The following is a 24,444-nucleotide window of genomic DNA, read 5'->3' as shown; positions in this document are numbered from 1 at the left end:
AAGGAACTTTAATAAGAAGGTGCTTCCCCGACACTTTCAGCTGGGTGACATGGTCCTCAAAGAAAATATGAAAGTCCAAGCCGTTCAAGAAAAGAAAGGCAAGTTTGAACCTACATGGCTTGGTCCTTATGTTGTCACTGCCTCCTTTGGCTCTGGAGCCTATCACCTCTCTACACTAGAAGGAGAACTCTTGAATGATCCTACTAACATCATTCATCTCAAGAAATTCTATGCTTGAAGATCCTTGGTATACCCAGCTTTTGAAAAATACAAAAAAATAGTGAAGAGAAATAAGCATCCAATGGTGCAAACTTGGCAATTCAAGCACCTTGGATAGGTACCTTGGTGAAAACTTGGCAATTTAGGTGCCTTGTGTACTAAGACTAATCCATTATCTATCACTATCCTTTCCATAATCCATCCACTCTCCATCCCATAAAACACCTGCTTGTTCCCTTGGTGTTCTAGCCAAATATCCAACATCTAATGAAGCTTGTAAATACCTCCTGTACAACTTGTAAATATTGTACCTTATCTTGTAAATATTGTACCAAATCTTGTATCATACCTTGTAAATCTTTTACCATAAATTGTACATCCAAATCTTGTCCAAAACTTGCACCATATTCCAAATCTTGTCCAAAACTTGCACCATATTCCAGCTTGTACTATATGCCAAAGCTTCTATCCTAGTTTGTATCCTATCACATGCACACAAAGAATCCCATTTTCCTTAAGCTTTTCACAAAACCATCAAATTATTCAACTTTTCATGCAACACACTCTAAAACATTTCCATCTCACAAAACCAAAACATGAATAATCTTGTACATTTGTAACATATCTTGGTCTGTCAGCTTGTACATCCTCTTTAGCTTAGTACCATTGTATCTATCCAACTTTCATGTTAGTTCAGCCTTGATTATCATCTTGCACACATCACACAACTCTTGGTTAGCTATTCCAATGCATCCTTTAGCTAGATCTCTTGTCACCAAAGTGTAATCCTTCTTAGTTCAGCTTGCCAAGTGCATCACTAATCCAAATCCACCAGCTTAGGTGCTCTCCAATAGATCCTTGTAGGATATAGATTTCCTCATGTCTGATCCTTGGTCTTTAAGTACCTCATCCTACCCATCTCGTTGGCAAATGGCTCTCTTTTGAATTTGTGATTTCTTTTGATTTGGAATCTTCCCTTTTGGGTCTTGAAGTATCTTTTCCAAGTAATCTCCTTGTTCCCTCCTCACGGTTGCCACGATCTTCCATATCATGGTATGCTGTGAATGGGGCAATTTGAGCATAAGGTATTGATTAGGTCTTTCATTTTTTTTTCTTTTTTTCTTCTGGGTTACCTAGTGTCGATTCCAAGGTATTTCCTCAGGGTTTCATGTTTTCTACTTGGGCAATCCTTGCGTGTTTGTTTTGAGTCAGTTTGTGAGTCCTCTAGACAGATGGTGAAAAGGCCTTGATGTTCTTGGTACCCTTGACAATTAACCAACAGTCCTATAGAAAATCTAGTGCTCAACTACATGGTGGTACTTCTCTTTGAAGTATCCCCCCACTCAAAAAGCTTTAATGGATTCCCTTCATCTCCATTATCCCCCATCCATATCTAGCATCCGTCTCTCCTACCCCAGCTTGTGCAACCTAATCTCTCATAATCAATCATCACTCTTAGCTTTAGGGATCCACAATCCTAGTCTTAGGGGTCCACCCATCAAATCAATCCACCAAGCCTTATCTTTTGAAATCCACAATCCTAGTCCTAGGGATCTCTGACACCCATCTTCCATCAATCCAACTCTTTGAGATCTTGTTGCCTCAGTTTTATCTCATCCCATCATCCCTTCCCTTACCTTGGATTTCTCTTTATGGCACTCTGCTCCTTCATTGTCCATCTCCCCTGAAGTCTCAAGCTTATTTACTCTTGTGCCTCTAATTCTCCCTTTATCATTTTCAGGTAGTCAGATTTTGAGCTAATTCAGCCCCTTCTCTTTTCCAATCTGAGTCTCCTTGCTCATCCTAGATTCTTGTATTTTTCAAGAAACTATCGAGCCTTGTTTTCTCTCCCCATCGCCTTCTTGAGGGGGCATCATGCAGTCTATTCTCTCTCTTCTACCCAATACTGGGGCAATTGTGTTGCTCCATAAAGTCATCTCCATGTCGTTTATATCTAAACTTCTTTGAAATAGTGTTGTTCCAACACTATTTCAAAGAGGGGCAAAATGTAGACACATACAAAATCTTTTAGAAAATAAAGTATTTTTATTTTTTGAAAAAGTCCCTAATGATATCATCATTTATTAATTAATTAATTATTTAATTAATTAATTTATTTTTATGCCATTAAATCCCTTTACATCAATTAAAAATGTTTAATTAAGAAATCCCTCCCAAAAATGTTTAAATCTTATTTAAACATTATTTTCTTATTTATTAATTATTTAATTAATAAATTGACCAAAAATCCCAAAATAAATAATTTATTTATTTTTTGCCCAAAACTTGGCCAATTTTCTTAAGACCACTAACCTCTTCCAAAATCTCCTAATCCTTCTTTAATTTTGATTAAAGGCTAATCCCATCATTTCCTTACCCTAATCTCAACTCAAAATATTTAATTAAGATTAAATATTAATCCTCATGTTTATTAAAAATGCTTTAATAAATATCTCCTCAACCCAAACCCTTGAAATAAATAAACTTTATTTATTTCCTAAAATCTTATTTATCCTCATCCTAGGAAGTTCTAGACTCTTCTAGAAAGTCTTCATCCTCATCCTAAGCCTATCTCTAATCCCCCATTTAGCCTAATCCACCCCATCCACCCATACTAACCAAGCTTAGCTACTAACTCACCCACCCTCATAAATGCCATCCACTTGCCTTATCTCTAACATCCCTAAATCTAATCCTAAACCATCTCTAATCCTATCCTTAATCATTTGCACAATCCTAAACAAGCTTAAGAATTTCCTAAGCCAAGCCAAAGTCTTTCTTCAAAATATCCCAACCACCAAGCCATAAATTCTCCCACAAAGCCATAAATGACTCTTACAAGCCCATTTATTGCTCTTACATGCCATTATGAGGGTTTTTATGAGCTTTGAGCCTCCTTTGTTGACCCCTCAAACCCTCTTGCTCTAACCAATGATCTTGTGACATGTATTACTCCTTGATTGGCTGCAAGGAAGAACAATCTATGTGCTCTCCTCTCATGCAATCTAAGCCCTCCATGAGCTCTTCCCCATCCTTGCATCTTGTGCCTCAATCTTTCAAGCCTCTTGCCTATAAATTGGATCCTTCCCCTTTGCAAAATAATCAAAATCCATTAGCTAAAGTTACCATGCCATTTTGAGAACAAACTCCATAGCTTTTTACATACATCCACATCCAAATCCTAACATCCATTGAAGCAAATTTGAGCATCCATCTTGAGCATACATACCAAACCCAATCAATTAGACAAATCCACTAACAAGGGAGAAAATTTCATTGGGAGAGTCCATTAATGGCTCACATTCCCATTTGAAAAGTTCACCTTTGTCTATCTTGAACTTTATGAATTTTGTTTAGTTTGTAGAAGCTTTATTTAAATTTGGTATCTATTAACATACTAACATTGCTCATAAACAATCAGACTCATCCTTTACATCAATGTAAACAATTTCATCTTCTTCTTTATCATTAGAATCATTAGAATCTTTTGCCATGAAACATGTTTTCTTACCTTTGTCCTTGAATGATTTGAAGTCTTTCTTGCCATTGCACTTGTGACCTTTCTTCTCATCCTTGTTCTTCTTATTTGGGCACCTAGTAGCAATATGTCCAATTTGTTCACAAGAAAAATAGATTAGAGAAGCCTTACCTTTGTATTTTTATTTACCTCTTGAATATTTCTTGCTAGCAGAGCTTCAACCACCTCAAGATCACTATCTAAACTCTATTCTAATTCTTCATCACTGTTTGACTAAGAATCCATTATCTTCTTGCCTTTCTCCTTGAGTGAAAGCTTGGATTCAAATGATGATTCAATATTCTTGGTAGTTGGAATATAATTATCATAGTTATCTAGCTCAAATGCAGTCAATCTTCCAACTATTGCCTCTAAATTTATCTTATGATTTACTTCACATCTTCTTTCTTGAATTGGCAAAACTTTGATTGAATAAATGGGAATTAGTGTTCGAAGAACTTTACTTATAACTGTTTCCTCCTTGATATCTCCTCCAGATGCTTTAATTTCCCTAACACTTACTTTAACTCTTTCAACATATTTTGTAACGTTTTCATCTTGTCTCATCCTCATTTGATCAAATTGACCTCTCAAAGTTTTTGCTTTGGCTCTTCTCACATTATCATCACCTCCATAGATCTCCTTTAGCTTGTTCCAAATTTCAAAGGCAGTTTTGCAATCCTTGATATCGTCAAATTCTTCATACGTTAGGGCAGATGCAATATCTATCATCATGTTGTTGTGAGTCTTCTTCTCAACAATATCATTGACAGATAATGTGCTAGTAGGTTCTACATATTTTTCATCAAGGTACTTCAACCTTGTGTCACCAATAGAAGCTAGATGAAGTCTCATCAATCCCTGTCATGCTAAGAAGTTGTCCCTATTAAATCTTGGAATTTCCTTGTTGTAAGAAATCTTGATCTTTAGCTTAGATCCTTGAAACTTTTCCTATGAGAACCAAAAGCTCTGATACCAATTGTTGGAATTATAGATGGCGTAACTGAGAGGGGGGGTGAATCTGTTACCACACAAAAAAATCCATAGATCCCTTAGATGTCAACATGTTACCTTTTTTTGTCACTCATTAAACATTCACAAAAATTTTTATAACTCGGTAGATTAACTTATTACTGATCTTTAAGCATTCACAATTACTAACATGCATATAAAAGTAAATAACATGAACACAAGAGACACCAACTTTAACGTGGAAACCCAATATGGGAAAAACTACCAAGCAACTAGCTACCAATTTTCATTGTTGTGAAGTGAGCCCTATTAGGAGCCAACCTTGTTAAAGGTTAAAAAACACACTATTAGGTGTGACCCTGTTAGAGGATTTAATCACCCTATTAAGAATGGCCTTGCTAGAGGTCTTTGGAACAATTCAACCGAACTATCACCTTGTTAGAGGATTTACAAAATGGTTGCTAAACCAACTCTGTTAAGAGATTTTGGAATCACTACTAAAATGGTTAGAAAGTAGCAATGAATTGACCTGAATAAGATGCAACTAAATTTGCTGATTAGAGATCTCTATTTTGCACCATTAGATCCTCCTTGATGAAATATAGCTTTGCTACTCCTTAATGATCTCTGATCATTCTTCACAATTCAATCTCACAATAATCAGTCCTCCTTCACATTCATATCACATCAAATCTATCACACTTAGAATTTTCAACTTGACCTCTTATATATACCATTCAGATTATTAAATTGACACATTCACAAGTTATATTTACTAATAAACCATACATCAGTTGGCTACAAATATTACATTAAATAAATAAACTTTATTTGTCAAAACAATGAAATCCTTCATTGGCCAACCTTGCTTAGTAAACATTGCTCAAGAAACATATTCCTGAGTTAACCATCTCAACTCAATTAACACTACAAATTCTGTGAAATCCTTTGGCTACCAAGTGAACTTGATAAGAAACTAAATTTCCTTTGCTAACCATGAGAGCTCGGTAAGAACTATTCTTGTGATATTTTCCTTTGATGACTGAGTAAGCTCGATAGATGCTAAATTTCCTTTGCTAAACTTGAAAGCTTGGTAACAATTGTCTGCACAAGGTAAAGTCTGAGAACACTTGGTAGACACTGTAAACCTTCTTGCAAACCTTTTGAGCTTAGTAGACTCTATCCTTTGCCTTGCTGACCAATTGAGCTCGGTAGACTTTGATTGATAACTAATATGAAATTTGTGTAATATCAAAGACAACACATAATTGAACAATTTTATCCAAAATATACGAGTGATTAGTCATGCCTTTTGGGCTAACCAATACATTGAGCACTTTCATGTGGCTCATAAATGAGGTACTAAAGGATTTTTTGGGTAGGTTTGTCATTTTTTACCTAGATGATATTTTGATCTTTAGTAAGATGTTGGAGAATCATTTGATGTATATTTGAAAAGTGTTTGATAAGTTGAGGAAAGAAAATTTGTTGGTAAACCAAAATAAGTGTTGTTTTGTGAAGAAGGAGTTGGTGTACCTAGGATTTGTAGTTTTAGAAGAAGGTCTAAAAATGGACCCAAAAAAAGTGAGGGCTTTCCTTAAATGGTCTACTCCAAAGAGTGCATTAGAGGTAAGATATTTTCATGGACTAGCTAGTTTTTTTAATAAAAATTCATCAAAGATTTTAAGCAATATTTGTGGACCCTTGACTAAGATGGGAAAGAAAATAATTGAAGTGGGTTCTAGGAATATATAAGAGTTTTAATCTATTGAAATAGAAACTTACAAAGAAACCTAGTTTAGCTTCTCTAGATTTTAACAAGGTGTTTGATGCAGGAGCATCCAGAGGTATAAGGGCAATCCTGTGTCACCCAAAAAAAGTACTTAGACTTAGTTTCTATTTTATGTCTTTGCATTTTTGGATACCCATTTGGCTCAAATAAAGGTTCCAACTCTCATAGTTCAACTATCAGTGCATTTAAAAATCCAAAAAAAATAGGAGCATGCAATTTGACCATCATTTTGGTGACCTAGAAGGTGTGACTTGGCCAGATGAATGTAATCAAGATTTAGAGCATTCCAGAAAAAGAATCAGGTCAAAAGGCCCCACGGTTTGAAAGTTATTGTAGTTTTTCAGGTTTTGGAGACCCCCTAAGAATGCTTCAAAGTCAGGTTTGGGGCATTAAATGACCTCAAAAAGGGTAGAAAAATGGGGGATGAGCAAAGCTTGTCCATAGGGCTATAGAGCGCTTCGAGAGCTTTCCAAAAATGTAAACGGTTCGTCAATCGGAGTTACGGTTCAAAAGTTATGCCTCCCGAAAGTTCGGCTACCGTTTCTGGATTCTTCTAGAATTGCACCGACTTCTAACGCAGCTTTCGGAACCTTCTATTTTGTCGGTGGATGCCTACTAGCACTTTCTAGAATGTACTCCTAGTCCTTAACCCTTCGGGGTCTATTTAAGGAGATTTCTGGCATTGTAAAAGGCAGTTCGGATTGGAGCTTGAGAGGAGGTGCTAAAAGGAGAAATATTCTCTAGATTTATGCTATTGTAAGCCCGCAGGGCATGTTTTGAGTTTATTTTCTCTGCACTATTTGTACCAGCTTATTTTCTCAGTTAATATAATTTCCCCTTTCTATTGTGTCTATTCTGGTTGTTGGGTTTTGTTCCCATCAAGTGGTATCAGAGCGGGTTTTCCTGAGTGTGTAGACAGAGCGCCGACTGTGAGGCAGTTTGCACCAGGACTGTGTGGTTGTGGGTTCAAGTTAGAAGATGCCTCCATGAAGAGAGCATGGTGGAAGGGCTAGAGCTGTTGATCCTGAGGATGTTAGAGCCCTCCAGAGACAGGTACAAGCATTGCAAGAGGAGCTTCGTAGAGGAGCAAATATTGCCGCAGATGATAATAGTGAGGATGACAATGAAGAGGAAGTAATGGAAGTTGACGGGGAAGTTCTGAATCCTATAGAGGAAAGGCTTTTTAGGGCCATTTCTAGGTTTGGGAAAAGACCTACAATTGAAGTGGGTATATTTTTGGGAAATTTGAAACCAGATGAGTTGATCGATTGGATCAATGAACTGGACGAATACTTTGAGTATGAGGATATAAGGGACCTAGATAGGGTTAAGTTTGCAAAGGCCAAACTAAAAGGCCATGCCAAAATCTGGTGGCAAGAGATTCAACTGGAAAGACTTAGAAGAGGAAAGGAGAAGATCACAAGATGGGATCGCATGGTGGACAAATTGAAGAAGCAGTTCATTCCTGTGGACTACGAGCTTGATCTGTTTAAGAAGATGCATGGGTTAAAGCAAGCAGGAAGATCAGTCCAAGAATATACAGAGGAGTTTTATCGACTCCTGATTAGAGCGGGGCATGCAGAAGCAAATAAGGAGAAGGTTTCTCGTTATATTAGTGGGTTGCGACCTAGCATCCAGGAGGAATTAAGTCTGGTAAGAATGACCAGCGTTGAAGAAGCATACCAGTTTTCCCTACGAGTTGAAGAGAAGCTGAGTAAAAGGTTTGAAGGAAGACAAAGAGGGCGCGGTCAAGGAGGAAAGGGAAGCGGTAGATCATCTGGAGGCCGCAATGAAACTCAAAAGAAAAATGAAGATGAGGGTACTAGTAGGAACCAGAGGAATGAGGGTTTCAACCGCTCCCATGATCAAGACTTTGGAAATCAAAGAGGAAGAGGAAGAGGACGTGGTACCTGTTTCCATTGCAATGAAGAAGGTCATCATGCCTTTGAATGCCCTCAACGACAAGGAAGGATAGATAGGAGAGCTGAGGGCCAAGCTAGGGTTGCTCATGTGGATGAGGATGCACAATCATCACATTCAGAGGATGCAGAAAGAGGAGAGACCTTGGTAAATGAAAGAGTTCTACTAAGTGGTGAAAATGAACCAGGACAACGGAGGAGCTTGTTCCATACCAGATGCAAGTGTGAGGATAAATGTTGTGATGTGATCATTGATGGTGGTAGCACTGATAACTTGGTATTCGAAGAGATGGTCTCTAAGCTGAAGCTCAAGAGGGAGAAACATCCCCAGCCCTATCAGATTTCTTGGGTAAAAGATGATCATAAGGTCTTGGTAAGTGAACAATGTTTAGTAAAATTCAAAATTGGGAGTTACCATGATGAAGTTCTTTGTGATGTTATTTCGATGGATGTTTGCCATCTATTGTTGGGTAGACCATGGCAGTTTGATAGACATGCAATACATGATGGACATGCAAACACATACTCTCTGAAAAAGGATGGAGTTCGCCACAAATTGAAGCCCATGAAAAAGGAAGGTGAAAAGGTATGTAGCAGTGCTAGGATTTGTCTTGTTGATGGAAGGAGGTTTTTAGATGGCATGAAACATCAGTGCATGTGCTATGCTTTGATTCCTAGAAAAGATAAAGAAGGTAGTAGTGAAATACCATTTGAAGTTTCAGATTTACTAGGAGAATTTGGAGATATTATCTCTAATAATGTTCCAGATGGATTGCCACCAGTAAGGCAAATCAGTCATCAAATAGATCTGATTCCAGGAGCTAGTTTGCCTAACAAGGCTGCTCACAGGATGACTCCCACTGAAACAGAGGAGCTAAATAGACAGGTTCAGGAGCTGTTGAGGAAGGGCTTGATTCGAGAGAGCCTGAGTCCATGTGTAGTACCTGCAGTACTCGCACCAAAAAAGGATGGAGAGTGGAGGATGTGTACAGATTCCCGAGCTATAAATAGGATAACCATCAAGTACCGATTTCCTTTGCCAAGGATGGATGATCTTATGGACTGCTTGAGTGGAGCTGAGTATTTCACAAAGATAGATCTGAAGAGTGGCTATCATCAAATACGGATTCGAGAAGGAGATGAGTGGAAAACAGCCTTCAAGACCAAGGAGGGTCTTTATGAGTGGTTAGTCATGCCCTTTGGATTGACGAATGCCCCAAGCACCTTCATGCGGCTCATGAATGAGGTACTTAAGAAGTTCTTGGGAAAATTTGTTATTGTCTATTTGGATGATATTTTAATTTTTAGCAAGACTTTGGAAGAACATTTACTACATATTCGTAGTGTCCTTGAAAGGCTAAGGGAAGAGAAACTGTTAATTAATCTAAAGAAGTGTGTCTTTGCAAAAAGGGAGTTAGTCTATTTGGGATTTGTTATATCACCTAAAGGTCTCAAAATGGATCTAGAGAAGGTAAAAGCCATCTTGGAATGGCCTACTCCAAGGTCTGCTACTGAGGTAAGATCATTTCATGGTCTGGTTAGTTTTTACAGGAAGTTTATTAAGAATTTTAGTGGCATATGTGCACCTCTAACTGATACAATAAGAGGGGATAGAAAAGAGTTCAAATGGACTACAGCAGCTGCGAGAAGTTTTGAATTGCTGAAGAAGAAGGTGACTGAACAACCTGTGTTGGCACTTCCAGATTTTAGAAAAGTATTCCAGGTGGATTGTGATGCTAGTGGTAGCACTATTGGGGCTGTATTAAGCCAAGAAGGTAAGCCTATTGCATATTTTAGTGAAAAATTGAATGATGCAAAGAAGAAGTATTCTGTTTATGATCAAGAGTTCTATGCAATAGTTCAGGCCTTAAAGAAATGGAGGCATTATTTATTGCCAAAGGAATTTGTTTTATATACTGATCATCAGGCATTACAGTACCTAAATAGCCAAGGTAAATTAAATCAGAGGCATATGAAGTGGGTAGAATTCTTGCAGAGTTATACATTTGTGTTAAAGCATAGAAGTGGAAAATCTAACAGGGTTGCAGATGCATTAAGTAGGAGACAGTTGTTGCTTACAACAATGCAGGTTGAAGTAGTTGGGTTTGATGAACTCAAGAATTTGTACCCTGAGGATCCTGATTTTGCTAAAGCATGGAAAGCTTGTAAAGAACCTGTTGCTGTAGATAGAACCAGTTGGTTAGACTATTTGATTCAGGATGGCATGTTGTTCAAAGGTAGTCAATTGTGCATTCCAAGGAGTTCCATGAGGGAAAATCTGATTAAGGAGAAACACAGTGGAGGGATGGCAGGACATTTTGGTCGGGATAAGACCATTGCCATTCTTAGAGAACATTATTTTTGGCCTCAAATTACACAGGATGTGAAGAAGTTTGTACAGAGTTGCCAGGTTTGTCAAGTGGCAAAGGGGTTTAGTCAAAATACTGGCCTATATCAGCCACTGCCAGTTCCATCAAGGCCATGGGAGGACATAAGTATGGATTTTGTTCTTGGATTGCCAAGGACCCAAAGGGGTAATGACTCAGTATTCGTGGTGGTTGATAGGTTCTCCAAAATGGCACATTTCATTCCATGCCACAAAACTCATGATGTTGTCCATATTGCAGACTTGTTTTTCAAAGAGGTGGTAAGACTACATGGTCTTCCAAGAAGTATAGTTTCTGACCGAGATACTAAATTTGTGGGGTATTTCTGGAGGACATTGTGGAAGAAGTTGAGAACAGACTTGAAATTCAGTTCCACGCATCACCCACAGACTGATGGCCAAACAGAAGTGGTAAATAGAAGTTTGGGCAATTTGCTGAGATGTTTAGTTGGGGATAAGCCCAAGGGATGGGATTTGATTCTACCATAGGCAGAGTTTGCTTATAATAACTCTGTAAATAGGAGTACTGGAAAATCACCATTTCAAATTGTATATGGGAATAGCCCAAGGACTGCACCAGAATTGAGGAAGATAGAACAAGGGGAGAGAACAAGTGTTGAAGCTGAGGAATTTGCTGAACACATCAAGCGTCTACATGAGGAGGTTCAAGCACACATTATCAAGATGAATCAAGAGTATAAAGCTAGGGCCGATGCAAGGAGAAGACATAAGGAATTCCAAGTAGGGGATCTAGTCATGGTGCACTTACGAAAAGAAAGATTTCCAGTTGGTACTTACAACAAGATAAAAATGAAGAAATTTGGTCCCTGCAAAATTTTGAAGAAACATAACTCAGGAAATGCATATGAGGTTGAGTTGCCAGATGGTATTCACATTTCTCCCATTTTCAACATTGCAGATTTGACAGAGTATCATGATGATGGTACTGATGAGGAGCTGGTTTTAGAGCCATGTCCAATTCCTGCTTCTAAGAAGAGGAGATAGAAGACATTCTAGATCATCGTGTGGGTAGGAGTACCAAAAATAGGCAGTATGAAGAGTATTTGGTCAAATGGAAAGGACGACCGATCGAAGACTCAACTTGGATTTCAGTAGCTGAGGTTTCCCATTTGGGATTTCCTCTACCATCCATAAAGTGACAGGGTCACTTTTCAATCTACCCTGGGTGTCTGATGCAGGAGCATCCAAAGGTATAAGGGCAATCCTGTGTCACCCAAAAAAATGTACTTAGACTTAGTTTCTATTTTATTTCTTTGCATTTTTGGATACCCATTTGGCTCAAATAAAGGTTCCAACTCTCATAGTTCAACTATCAGTGCATTTAAAAATCCCAAAAAAATAGGAGCATGCAATTTGACCATCATTTTGGTGACCTGGAAGGTGTGACTTGGCCAGATGAATGTAATCGAGATTTAGAGCATTCCAGAAAAAGAATCAGGTCAAAAGGCCCCACAGTTTGAAAGTTATTGCAATTTTTCGGGTTTTGGAGACCCCCTAAGAATGCTTCAAAGTCAGGTTTGGGGCATTAAATGACCTTGAAAAGGGTAGAAAAATGGGGGATGAGCAAAGCTCCTCCATAGGGCTATAGAGCGCTTTGAGAGCTTTTCAAAAATGTAAACGGTTTGTCAATCGGAGTTACGGTTCAAAAGTTATGCCTCCCGAAAGTTCGGCTACCGTTTCTGGATTCTTCTAGAATTGTACCGACTTCTAACACAGCTTCTGGAACCTTCTATTTTGTCGGTGGATGCCTACTAGCACTTTCTAGAATGTACTCCTAGTCCTTAACCCTCCGGGGTCTATTTAAGGAGATTTCTGGCATTGTAAAAGGCAGTTCGGATTGGAGCTTGAGAGGAGGTGCTAAAACGAGAAATATTCTCCAGATTTATGCTATTGTAAGCCCGCAGGGCATGTTTTGAGTTTATTTTCTCTGCACTGTTTGTACCAGCTTATTTTCTCAGTTAATATAATTTCCCCTTTCTATTGTGTCTATTCTGGTTGTTGGGTTGTGTTCCCATCATTGTTTCAAGTAGATTATGATGCTAGTGTTACTCCAATAGAAGTTGTTCTAAGCTAATAATATAAACCCATTGTTTATTTTAGTGAGAGCTTGAATGATGCCAAAAGAAAATATTATGCTTATGATGAAAAATTTTATGCTATATTTCATGCATTGAAGAAGTGGATACATTATCTTCTTCCTAAATATTTTAATAGTCAATGAAAATTAAATCAAAGTTATTTTACGTAGGTTTATTTTTTGTAGAGTTATATATTTGTTTTAAAACACATAAGTGGGAAGTCTATTAGAGTTATAGATGTTCTTAGTAGAAGAAAAAAATTATCGACAAAAATGTAGATTAAGGTGGTTGGGTTCAAGGAACTCAATAATTTTTATCCAGAGGATCCTAATTTTGTTGAGCACAAAAGACTCATAATCCACGATGGTATGTTTTTTGAAGGAAGTGAGTTGTGCATTCCAAGATGTTCAATGAGAGAGAATCTCATCAAAAAGAAGAATAGTGAGGGATTTTTTGGACACTTTAGTGGAGATAAAATGATTTCTTTGGTTGTTAAAAACTATTATTGTCCACATTTGCAACAAGATGTCAAGAAGTTTGTATTGAGTTGCAAAGTATGTTAGATGTTGAAAGGAGTGAGAAAAAATGTAGGGTTGTATCAACCATTATCTATAGTAGAGAAGCCATGAGAGAATGCCAATATGGATTTTTTTCTTGGATTACCAAGGACTCAATGAGGGAATGACTCTATTTTTGTAGTGATTGATAGGTTTTCAAAGATGACACATTTCATTCCCTACAAGAAGACTAGTAATCATGTTCATGTGGCAGAGTTATTTTTTAGAGAAGTAGTGAGACTACATGGTCTGCCAAAGAGTATAGTTTCACATCGAGATACTAGATTTGTTGCATATTTTTGGCATGCATTGTGGAAGAAATTAAAGACAAATTTGAAGTTCAATTCATCACATCATCCATATACTGATGGAAAAATAGAAGTTGTGAATCATAGTTTGGGAAACTTGTTAAGATGTTTGGTTGGAGATAAACTAAAATGATAGGTTCTAATTTTACCAAAAGCATAATTTACATAAAATAATTCTATCAATAGGAGTAATGGTAAATTACCATTCTAGATTGTATATGGAAACAATCCTTCAAATGCTTCTAGATTGAGGAAAGTGTATAAAGAAGAAATAAGTGGTGCAAAAGAAGAAGAATTTGTTGAACAATTGAAGATAATCCATGATGAGGAGGTGAGGAAGCACATTATTAAGGTGAATGCATAATACAAGGCTAAGACAAATGTGAAAATGAGGTATAAGAAATTGTAGATTGCAGATAAAGTCATGGTTCATTTGAGAAAGGAGTTTTTTCTAGAGGGTACATATAATAAGATAAAAATGGAGAAGTTTGGACCATGCAAGTTAGTTAAAAGGAATGAATCTAGAAATTCCTATGAAGTGGATTTACTCACTAAACTAAATATTTCATGAGTGTTTGAAATTGTAGATTTGAAAAGCTATTATGAAGGAGGTGATGGAGATGAGATTGTAGAAGCATAGTGAAGTGTTCCAGTGGCTAGTTTAGCTATAAACAAGATTGAGGAGATATTTTATAGTCATGTTGGAAAATGTACAAGGAACACAACTTATCAAGAATACCTAGTCAAATGGAAAGGGAAGCTAGTAGAAGATTTATCATGGTTAGTGTTGTCACAAAAATTTTCACCCTAATTGAGGGAATGCCTCTCAAGAAACCTTGTGAAACATGGAAACAAGCTCCAAGCTATGGGACTTGAACTATGAGGTTGAGTCTCTAGAGAAGGCTAACTTCCTTTACTATCTAGGTGCACCTAACTACTCTTGGAGAAGAAAAGGGAGAAGGAATGTATGAAATTAAATCTATCTATTATAATCTAGAAGGGGTGATGCACCAAAATAGTTTATGGATCTACTTGTTTCCCAAGGATTGCACTAGAACTTGATAGATTTCTTAAAACTATACTATTATCTACACCTTTTCAATCTCAATATCCTAGATAAGCCAAAAAGATAACACAATCATAGAAGGAATACAATGGATTCACTTAAATAAATCAATCACCAAATATGGATGTGATCATATGATATTTCAATTGTCAAAATACAATTAGCGAATGAGGCCACCAGAGTACACATGCTTAGCTAATAGAGAAGATTTCTATTGAGCATAGGAAAAATTACAAAGAAACTCTAAAAATTAGAAAAGAGAGAGCCCTTAGGAAGGCAACAAAACTTGCTTTTATAGCTCAAGTATAACTAACATCTCATATAATCATGGTCTCACCACCTTCATTTTCAACTAACATAAAATGCCCACAAGTATGCGATCAAATAATAAATTACTTATTATCACTTAGTCACTAACCTAACCCGAGGTCAACCCTTTAACCTTGAAACCAAGCAAAAAAAAGGAAATTTTTTGATCACAACTCTAATTGTAGTTCTGGTTTAACTCCTCATGATGTTGTGCTAGCTGTAGATCTTGAAAATCTAACAATGCAAAATAATCATTGAAACACTAGGACCACCTTCATCTCACCATTGCAACTTAAATAATGACCATTACATGATTGCAATGCTGAAAACATGGTTACATTAACTCAAGATGACTGCGTGATACAAAGGAATCACACCTTCAAAACCATAACTCAGGTCAACCAAATAACTCATGAGATTGAGTGATGAAGGCAAGACATCTATCTAGCCCACCTAATAACTCAACATCCACCTTAGCAACATGTCATCCTCCTAGAAAATTAGCACAAAGTATACTCGCATAAATTCCATCTTAGCATCTACTTGGCATCCAATTTGACACTACGTTTTCAACCTTGGTGGCCCATAACTTAAAATGGACCCACCTGTACACATGGCATGATGTTGTTTCCCCACATTTCTTAAAAACCTTGCAACTTCATATATTAGAACAGAGAAAATTATAGATCCTTCAATATTTGATGTTCCAAGAGTGTGTAGTCTATATATGATGTGTGTCAGAACCTCAACCAATGAAAATACTACCCTTTCTACCACTCTCTTCTAACATATCCATGTTGGTCTAATAGGATTCTTTTGTGGCTTTGTGAGGGATGACATCAAAATTCCACATATCAAGATGTCTCTTTTTTGCATTCCTTGAAACCCTTGCATCTTCATAAAGTGAAAGAGCAATACCCATCAATTTTCTTGCTTCTGATGATGAAGATAGAATCTAGGAACATGTGGCCTCTTGTGAGTAAAACCAGCCAATAAGAAACCAATCATACACCAACTTAGCCCTGATAGCTATCCACCTTGTTTTTGGCCCACTAAAGAAGTTAGACCCATGAATCCTTGTGTCAACCTATTTCTATTTCACGTCCTTAACTCATGGCCCTACCTTAATCCATTGTAAGCATGTGAAGCAAGGAAAATGCAATGTCACAACCTAAACCATGGTCTTCCAGTTTAACCCTATGATTGAGTGATTATAAAGGAATCAGCTCATTGCTATCTTAACCATGATTATGCCAACCAACTCTAGAACCTTGCAAACATAGTGTAGTTGTGCCCCTGCCAGTTGAACTCTAGTTAATGCTTAACTCACCATGACTATGCTATCAAGGGGTGATCATAGGGTCACAACTTAATGCTTGAATGCATAAAATAAAAATAATGGCCATGAGACTTAGGATAAAAAGATACTAGCTAAGCTTGAAATTTTTCATGAAAACCTTTCAAATATTTGAAACCCTAGGTGACCATTAAGTGGCCTATCATTTGAATTTGATGATTTTTTGGCAGGAAGGTATTTTAGCTAACATTTTTGGTGACTTAGAGGGGATACAAGCTTCCTTGGTATATGACCAGTGACATTCTAAATATCCATTTGGCTATGGAGTCTTTGAACTTTGAAAATAAATCTATTTTAACTACCTCTGTAGCATTTTGAACCATAAAAAACTCTTTCTCTCTACAAATTTGCAAAGAAACTCCTCAAAATTGTCATTCTAGAGGAACAACACAATGTGCACCCTACACTTCTTGGAAAAATAGAAACAACTAAAAGGAAACTAACTAGCTATATACATGAAAACCTTAACATTGATAAAAAATAATGCTTAAGATATATTCCATTGATTGGAAAAGGTAGAATTTCACCATTAGGCCTAATTAACTAGAAAGCATTTACCTACTTGCAACTAATAACCATGTAGTAACCACTCCATAATGCATCAAATTTTGAGTGTCCCCTTAGTTTTTCCCTATTTGCATCCCATTTTAGCACAAGGTCACCCTCTCTAAAAATTCTAACTTTAGCCTTCCTGTCAAAAGACTTTTTGACCTATTGTTGGTGTGTTTCCAAGGTTTGCATGCCCTATTTTTTCTTTTCTTCTATCTCCATCAGTTCTTCTATCCTTACTCTCATAGCATCATTTTCAGTTAGTTCCAATTGATGAGCTAATTCTAAGGATGGAAGTTTCAATGAGATAGGAAGCCTTGCTATCCTATAATAAACTAACAAGAAATGTGAATTTCCAATAGCCCTTTTAGTTGTTATTCTGTCAACCCATAGGGTTGTTCTCAATTTTTGATGCCAACACCTCTAATTATCTTCAATAGTCCTCTTCATGATTTTGATCTAATTTTTGTTGGAGGACTCAACTAGCCATTACCTTAGGGGTATTAATTGGAAGAAGTGTTGAGGTATATACCATGATCCACTACTCATGCACAAATTTGAGCTCCTACAAAATATTTTGCATTTTTTGAAATAATAGTAGGAACACCAAACCTAGTAAAAATTCCATTAGCGAACTCAACCATTAAAGTCTCTATAGCATCCTTCAAGGAAAATTCCTTAGTCCACCTAGTGAAGTAATATATAGCAACTAGGATCAATTTATGACCAGAGCTAGAAGGAGGATTAATGGGAACAATAAAATTTAATCCCCATTGTGAAAATGGTTGATCAACTTGAATGGGATGAAGTGGAAGGGCTGCAAGCCTCTATTTACCTAAAAAGAAATTTCTTCATTAGATTCTTGAGATGAGATCATTTGTTTGCACAATCCTTTCCCTCTTAAAAATTTGGTAATTTAGATGTTCACATCATATTCCATCACCTTAGTGATCCAACATTCTCTTTTCTCACTAATATCCTTACTCCAAAGGAAATCTTTCACACTTTCATGAGGCACTAATAGATGAATCTTGTTATGAGATAGAAGATGCCTAAATTTCTTTAAAGCTCTTATGATTACAAGGGCTTGCTTCTCCACATAGCTATATTTTTCTTTGTATTCCTTAAGCCCTTCACTAAAGAAGGCAATGGGCTTCTCTTAATTCTTTTCATTTAGTTGAGTCAAAATAGAAGATAAACTTGACTCACCTCCTAAGGTGTAAAGAATGAAATCTCTATCAAACTTGGGATTAATAAGAGTGGGGGTTGAGGCAATTGATTTCTTTATTTCTTCAAAACTAGATTTCCCCTCTTTAGTTTAGGTGAAGGTCAAATTCCTTTTTAACATGGCTTTAAGAGGGTTTAACTATGGAAACAATATTTGGAATAAATCTTTGCACAAAATTAATCCTACAAAGGAAACATTGCAACCCCTTCTTATGAGTAGGAAGTGGGAGAGCAAGAATTGCTTCTACCCTCTCTAGGTCTATTGCCAATCCATTCCTTGACACAATGTTTCCTAGAAGCCTACCCTTCTTAGTGGAAAATACACATTTCATGGGATTTAGGAACACACCATATTCTCTACATCTAACAAATACCTACTTCAAATGATCAAAGCGATCTATTCCATACTTGGAAAAGACAATTATATTATAAAGATATACGAACACAAAATTCTCCATCACACCTTTGAAATCTAGCTCTATTGCCTTCTAAAATGTGGCTATTGCATTAGTTAGTCCAAATGTCAGCTTATGATAAGCATAGGTACCCCATTTGGTGGTGAAGGCTATCTTATATTGGTTTGATTCCTGGAATAGTACCTGGTTATAACTAGAGAACCCATCTAATAAAGAAAATTTCTCTAAACCAATGACCTTGGATAGGATCTATTCCATAGAAGGTAGATGATAATGATCCTTAATAGAAGCCTTATTAAGGTCTCTAAAATCTACACAAAGTCAAATTTCTCCACTCTTTTTCCTAATAGGATCTAGGTTAGCTACCCATGAAGAATGCTTGGTAGGAAATATAATATTGGTCTCTATGAGTTTTGATAACTCTTTCCTCATCAATAGTTCAATCTTAGGATAAATTGGCCTTTGTTTCTACCTAACAAGTTTAGCATCTTGATCCAAATCTATAGTCCGCTGAAATTTTTTTGGGTCAAAACCCTTTAAGTCTTCATATGTCCATGCAATGATACCATTAAATTATTGACATAATTTAATGAAAACTTCTTGTTCATCTTCAAAGCATACCTTTCCAAAATTGAAAGTCTTCTCATCAGCAACAATGATGGGTGTATAGTCATCCTTAGTTGCAGTTAGATTTGAATCCTTGTTCCTTGTTTGATCATCAAAATTGAAAATTACTTCCAACATAATAATGCCCTTAGGTAATTTGTTAGAGTTTGAATTCATGATGTAGTCCCCATATTGGCTTTGGAGGTTCGATTGAATTTTATTGGAGAATTCTACCTCATTTTTCAAGAAAGGTACAATTTGAATATCATAATCAAATACCTACAAATTTGTGCAATTATCAAGAACAACAGGCCTTACAACAATTCTGATTTTTTGCTCCTTATCATCAACAACATGCTCTAGCATGTCATAGTGAGCACCAATGGCTATAAGCCTATCAACATGTTTGTTCTTTCTCCTTGAAACACTTTGAATGTTGAATGCATGAAAAACTTCAAGTAGATCCCATAATTTGTGCTTGTATGACTTGAGAAGGTTATTCTTTGTAATATTTTGATTCTTAATTTGATTTACAACCATCTTACTATCCCCATATACTTTTAAAGGTTTGATCCCTCTTTTTTTGAGAATTTTGAAGATCCTGGATCAAAGCTTCATACTTTGCTACATTATTTGTGCAACTAAATTTGAGCCTATAAGAAAATTAATATTTCTACAATTCAGATGAAATCAACATAACATCGGCCCCTAAACCATTTTTTTTAATTTAGCCATCAAATAATAGGTTCCACAATCCATTTGTATCCTCTTGTGTCTTAATGAGAATAGGAATAGGAATATCTTCTTCAAATATACAATAGGTCAAAATACCTATCTCTTTGTCATCTTGTATTGGGTCAAACTAATAAACATTTTCCCAATCACCTAAATGAAAATTAGGGAACTCTACTAGTGGTGTATTAGGCTCATGGAATGTATACTCTTCATCCTCCTCCCTAATTGTACAATTCATGTTTATAGGAATTGAAGTATAAGTCTCTATGTAGTTAATAGATAAAGCTTCTACTCTAAGGGATTCTATTGTCATATATCTTGTCCTAAAGTACATATAGGACCAATCTACTATAATATGAATCCGTATTTTTTTAGTGAATTCTCTAGAAAGGTAGATGGAAAAATAAGGTTCTACCTCTGCTATTGATATATCTTGGGTAATAGTGAAACTAGGACAAGCATGCAATGCCATTTCCACAATTCTTAGAACCCCTAAAGTCTTGAAAGATCTACCATCCAACTAAAGGACATACCTAAGTATGGGCTCATACTAGATACCAAGGAGATCAGCTACACTTTTAGGCATTATAGAACTGCTAGCCTCTAAATCTATCATACAATTGTGGACTAGTTTATCTCCTATGATCAAGGAAATATAAAAGGGAGAAGGCTTAATTTTCTTACTTGTTTCTCCTTACTTTATTGGTTGTACCAAGATTTTTGCATTCTCCTCTCTAGGTAGTTGATTCTTTGCCTCCATGTTCTCTAACTCCTTCTGTAATGGTATGGTGGTGACAATATCCCACATGGAGATATTGACATTAGTCCTTTTCATTTGATCTACCAAATTGAAAAGAGTGTTGACTAGCTTGGTTGAAGCTTTGAGAGTTGCAAGACTAAGTGGCTAAATTTGAGTAACCTAAGGTTCATTAAGGTCCTTATTGTTTGTGTTTTGTTTCTAATAAGGAGTAGCATTGGGTTGAGCACTCATCACTAGCACACATGGAGTAGCATTTTTAGTTGAAGCTTGATTGGGTGATAAGGTTGTTGAAAATTGGCTAATAGTGATATGTAATTATTGTCATTTATGCCAACACATGATGTGCATGTTCACAAGAATCCTCAAAAATAAAGATACCTAGTGTTTGGTAAACAAAAAATTGTCTAAGTATAGAATTTGGTTTACAATAGTGTATTGTTTTGTTTATAACACATTACAGACATCATATTATAACTAGCAAAGTTACATGGAGATAGTATAAATGTTGGTGATGATGTGTATAACCTCAAAAGTTTGTACAAACTATATGAAACATAGTTAATCATATTTGAAGAAAAAAAAGATAGTGAAATTGAAGGCAAGAATTGTTTTGTTTACAAAACTATTACTTGTCCAATTATGACCGATATCCTAGATGTTTACTCTAACTTGGAAAAGAGAATTGTTGTCTTAGCCACCCCAATATTAATTTGTCTAAATGCATGGTATTTATGAAAAGGAATTATTGTAATGAGAAGGTGTGTGATTATGCTTGTAAGTGCTATCTTGTAAGATTGTGAAGTGAGAAATTTTTTGTGAAAGTGATATATGTGAATTTTTATATGAGCTACCTAGTAACCTAAGATTGAGTTGAAGACTAGAGATCAGAAAAGTAAGGAAAATTATAGTAAATTTCTTGTTTGAGTAGTGAGCTCTTCATGTAGGTTAAATTACATGTTTGGGCAGTGCGCTCTTCTTGCATACATTATACTACAACTCCTAATAGGGATTCAAAGTCTCCTAACAGGGACAACTTATACTAAATTTTCTCATTGACTTCTAATAGGGTCCATCCTCTAACAAGGAACCTATATATCAGTATATCATCTAGTGGGTATCATACCCATTGAGGTTTTCCTTTACTAGGGTTTCCCTAGTTAACAAAATTTGGTGTTATGAGTTATCTTTGTGCATTTCTTTTATTATTGTTGAGCATTACTTTATTGATTTGTTATGCATGGTTTAAAGTAAGTAATAATATCCAGTTGGTGACTAAAGCTTGTAGATTATTGATTCACCCCCCCTCTCAGTAATCCTTATTTCTAAAAATTGGTATTAGAGCCCAGTTACTTTGAAGAGGCTTAACCACTTAAGTATGATTCCTATGGATATGGAACATTTGATGAAGAAACTTGAAAAAGCTCTTGAAGATATTGATCTCCTTATTGAGAAATAAATAAGCTAAAGGACATATATGAAGACTCCAAAGTATACATTGGTCAATTAAAAGAAAAGATTAATCATCTAAAATCCAAGCCTAAATCTTTGAATCTAAAACTAGTGTTGATTACTATTCAAAGTTGATCTTGAAGCATGAGTTGAAGATTACAAATTTGAAGTTAACTTTGAGAAATGATCCTAGCAAATTTTAATCTAATTTGAAGATTAAAAATATAGATTTGAGAGAAAGTTTGGCAAAAAGAAAATTTGAGTTTGAAACATTGAAAGAAGATCATGAAGAACTTCATAAGTACAATACTATTGTGAAATGTTAATTAACATAGTGCAAACAACAACTTGAGAAACTTTATTCTAGTAGAGAAAAACATAATGATTCAATGCCAATATAGAGATCTACTTATGATAAGTCTGATCTTAGTTTTCTAATTAACATGTCTATAAAGAAACTTGAGATTAGATCAAATCTGAAAGAAAAAGACAAATCTAATGATAATATTGAATCAATTTAATCTCCTGAGAAACCTAAAGAAGTCAAGAAAAATAAGGAAGTTGAAATCTTGGATGAACCAAAGAAAGTGGGGACTCCCAAGACAACAGGATATGAATTTACAGGTAAGTTCTTTTTATGTAATGAAATAGGCCATATGAAAAGAGATTTTATTAATAAGTCATTTAATCATGTTAAGGACTTTTATTGTGATAATTTTCATGGCATGGGTCATAATGCAATTGATTATAGGAAACTTAAGTATGGTAATGATAGAAGAAATAGTAGAATGTCTAGGAATACTAACCTTATAGATAGAAGAAGATCTAATGAAGACAAAAGACAAATCATGTGTTATAAGTGCAACAACTTAGGAAACATTACTTAGAATTTTTATACACCTAATGATCAGGAGAATCCTAGAAGTAGAACACCTATATGTCAGCTATTCAACAACTTTAGACACAAAAAAGTACTATAGAATAGATAGAAACTTTAGAGATAGAAGGAACAATGGAAAGAACTTTGGGAATAGAAGAAATGATAGAAGGAACTAGGAAAGGAACTCTAGACCTAATAGAAACAATGAAGAACAAAGAAACATTATGAGTGAACTTCAAGAAGAACTTAATGAAGCATATGTGAAAGGAGTAGATATCTTAAAAGAGAAGTTAGATAATGATGAGATGGGAAGATCAAAGTCAATTGTTGAGCTTATCTTAATTAAGTTGAATTAAGCTTGTTCACAATATCCAAATTTTAGAACTTTAGTGAGAGACTGAAATAGAGATAGAAAAGTTGGGAAAAGGTGTATCCAATTATGTTCAGATGGTGCCTAAGCTTTCTTGTTATTTGGAGCTCAACTAAAAAAGTTGTGAAGGAATTTAGAGTTATTGGTATTACAGTAAAGGTTGATTCTACAATAGAAGATGAAAAGCATGTTTTTGTAGCTAATTTTGTGATGTAAAGTCTTGAGGATGTTTGCCATGCTGGAAGGAGGCTATAGTAAACCTTGGGTGACATCTAAAGATTTGATAGATGATCCTAAGTAGTTATTTGAGTACATAACATAATTGATAACTTTTTCATATTTATGAAGAATGCAATTAATGTAAGTTCAATTTGATGAATAAATGGTGTATAGAATTGATTTTTCACTTCATTGCAAACACATCCATAGTGAACAACATTAAGAAGAAACATGTTAGAGTGATTTTGAAGAAAACCCTAATTTTGGAAAGAGGTATTTCATCATTTTTGGGCAAATTTGTTTTGTAAAAGATATTGATTGATAAAGATAGACCTAAGTTTAAGATAGTTTTAGGAAAAACTTATGAAGGAAACCCTTACTCAACATTTTCTATCACTTTGAACAAACAATTTAGCTTGAAGATGTAGAAAATTATTTGAATTGAAAATTTGAGTCGATTGGTAGTGAACTCATGAATAAAGACATGGAACTAGTTTTCAACCATGAAATGACAATGAAGCCTAGATTTGGACATTTAAGGGAATTAGACTTGTTTAAGTATCATTTCTATTGTGAGCTACACATAGATGAATGGACTCAAATTATATTGAGCATGAATGATAAATTGTGGATGCAAGATAATGTAATAGACATTTTTGTTGACCTTATTCATGAGGTAACTAGTCTTAGCAAACAAGGTAGTGTACCTATAAGTGAGAAATTAGTAGAGAA

This window comes from Cupressus sempervirens, chromosome 11 (genome assembly GCF_028749045.1).
Source record: "Cupressus sempervirens isolate cs-2001-9-10 chromosome 11, ASM2874904v1, whole genome shotgun sequence".
Taxonomy (NCBI): Eukaryota; Viridiplantae; Streptophyta; class Pinopsida; order Cupressales; family Cupressaceae; genus Cupressus; species Cupressus sempervirens.
Note: the sequence above shows the minus strand (reverse complement) of the source record.